This window comes from Aricia agestis, chromosome 3 (assembly GCF_905147365.1).
Source record: "Aricia agestis chromosome 3, ilAriAges1.1, whole genome shotgun sequence".
NCBI lineage: Eukaryota > Metazoa > Arthropoda > Insecta > Lepidoptera > Lycaenidae > Aricia > Aricia agestis.
Window position 1 is genome coordinate 21,070,320 of NC_056408.1, and position 2,183 is coordinate 21,072,502.

The 2,183-nt window shown below is 41.5% G+C and overlaps 1 long non-coding RNA gene across 1 annotated transcript; it reads right to left on the reverse strand.

The window, feature by feature from the left end:
• On the reverse strand, positions 1-547 carry LOC121740394. The gene is made up of 2 exons (XR_006037640.1): positions 453-547; positions 1-36 (listed from the first exon to the last, which is right to left on the reverse strand). It is a non-coding gene; the product is annotated as an uncharacterized LOC121740394 (long non-coding RNA).
• Between the last annotated feature and the right edge of the window lie 1,636 nt (positions 548-2,183).

Sequence of the window (2,183 nt, forward strand, 5' to 3'; positions counted from 1 at the left end):
ACCTTGTCGCGAGCTCTCAAAATCCAAAATTTTGTTCTTAAAAAAACTCACCATAAGTTGTGGTCCACCATGAAGAGTTTTGGTGTGAGAATCCTCTATTATTACGATGATTCTTAGCTGGCAAAATAATTGGGTGCATCTTATCATAACTCATGTCCGATTGTGTTAAACGTCCCCGTTTACTTTTAAAACTCCATTTTTATCCAAAAAAAGGGCAAAGCGTGCGTAATGGACTCCGTTCGGCAACATCTCTATTAGTTTCTAATGCACGTAGCTCTTCTCCAAAATTATGCTCGTGAACCTGTACAATTATAGTTTGTATAAAGTTTCTTCCATCTCATCTGGCGTCACTGTGAATAAACTTTTCTCTCATCAATAGGTAGTCTAATCTTTAGAAATCTTCTACACAACGAAATTACTTTTAACATTTTATTTAAATCAGAAAAAAAAACCATTCACATTCAATAGGTTTATCCATTACAGCGAAATATTTCACACGTTCTTCTTCATGAGTATCAAGTAAATTAGGTTTAACAACTGAAATATCTAATTTCTACGAATAATAAAAACTAAGGAAACCTAACTGCCATACTTCAACCGTTTTAAATTTGACTCCTTTTCGAACACTAAAATATGACAATTCAAATTTACGCCAAGGTCGTATCCCAGGTAACGTATCATAATATTGCGCGCCGGACTACAGCCTGCGCGGTTAACTATTGTCATTGTCATAGTTATTTTATTTTATTTTATTTGGGTGGCTTACAGATAACAATATTATATTAAGCTTAAAAGATAGATAACAAAAAAGCCAATTACAAGCCTCCACAGATAACACATAGTTATGAAACAAAGCCGTTGACAATAATTATCAAAAGCGTATAGTATTATGCAGTATACACCAAGCACATCTACTATCACGAAGAAACGAGCATGTCTGCAAATTAGGGGACAAGAAAAAACTCGGGAAATAAAATATAACTGTGTATTAAGGCCAAGTTACAAGTTTTGTCCCTACTCTTCCCGGGTAGAATTTGGTCTGGTGGCGTAGGCCGGCCGCTAGACGCGGCCGGCCTCCCCTCTCGCTTCTCTCGGACTGGTTTTGACGGTCGCTTCGCGGCTCGCCCGCTCCGTCGGCCGCGTCCTGCGCCCCACTTGCCGCACCCCTCTCGCCGTGGTCTCGAACATCCTGGGCCCCCTTGGAAGAAGCTGGTGCTTCTTCCAAAGCATCTGCATCGTCAGGAAGGGGGCACACTTTGTTTAGTGCGCGACGTTCGACGCCCTTGTAGGTGGTGAAGTCGGCAACGCGGCAGACTCCATCCTTGCCAGGATATAGCCGGTGGACCCTGCCCAGTCTCCACTTCATGGGAGGTAAATTATCTTCCTTGAATACGACCATTGATCCTTCTTAGAGTCCTCTATATGGAGATCGCCACTTCGTTTTCGTTTGTAACTCGGATAGGTACTCGTGATACCACCTTTTCTAGAAATCCTCTCTTAGGTTTTCTATTAACTGGTATCTCGTTCTGATTTTTCTTTCAGGTCGGAGGCGATGGAAGTGACGTTAGCGGCCGCCCGATCAGGAAGTGCCCTGGGGTCAAGGGAGAAAAGTCGTTGGGGTTACATGATAAAGGAGTGAGGGGTCGGGAATTGAGGACGGCTTCGATCTGTGTACAAAGCGTACTCAATTCCTCAAACGTTAAACTAACATTTCCGACAATTCTCTTTAAGTGAAATTTTGCGCTTTTAACACTGGCTTCCCATAAGCCGCCAAAAGTTGGCGAATAGGGGGGATTAAAAATGAAGCGAATGCCCTCCTCTGCAGTGAAATTATAAATTGAATCAATGCCTGCCTTTAATACTCTGTTTAATTCATTATTGGCACCTACATAATTAGTAGCATTATCACAATGAATTTGGCTTGGTTTACCTCTGCGTGATATAAATCTACGAAGGCAAGAAATGAAAGCATTTGTTGTGAGATCACTAACAATTTCTAAGTGTAATGCTTTAGTACAGAAACAAACGAATAGACAGATATAGCTTTTAGATATTCTATTACCACGGCCAGTTTTGCTCGAAATTAAAATGGGGCCCGCAAAATCGGTCCCACAGATTTGGAAAGGATAATTTCTAGTTACTCTACTGGCCGGTAGATGGCCCATCAACGGCTCCATAGTTTT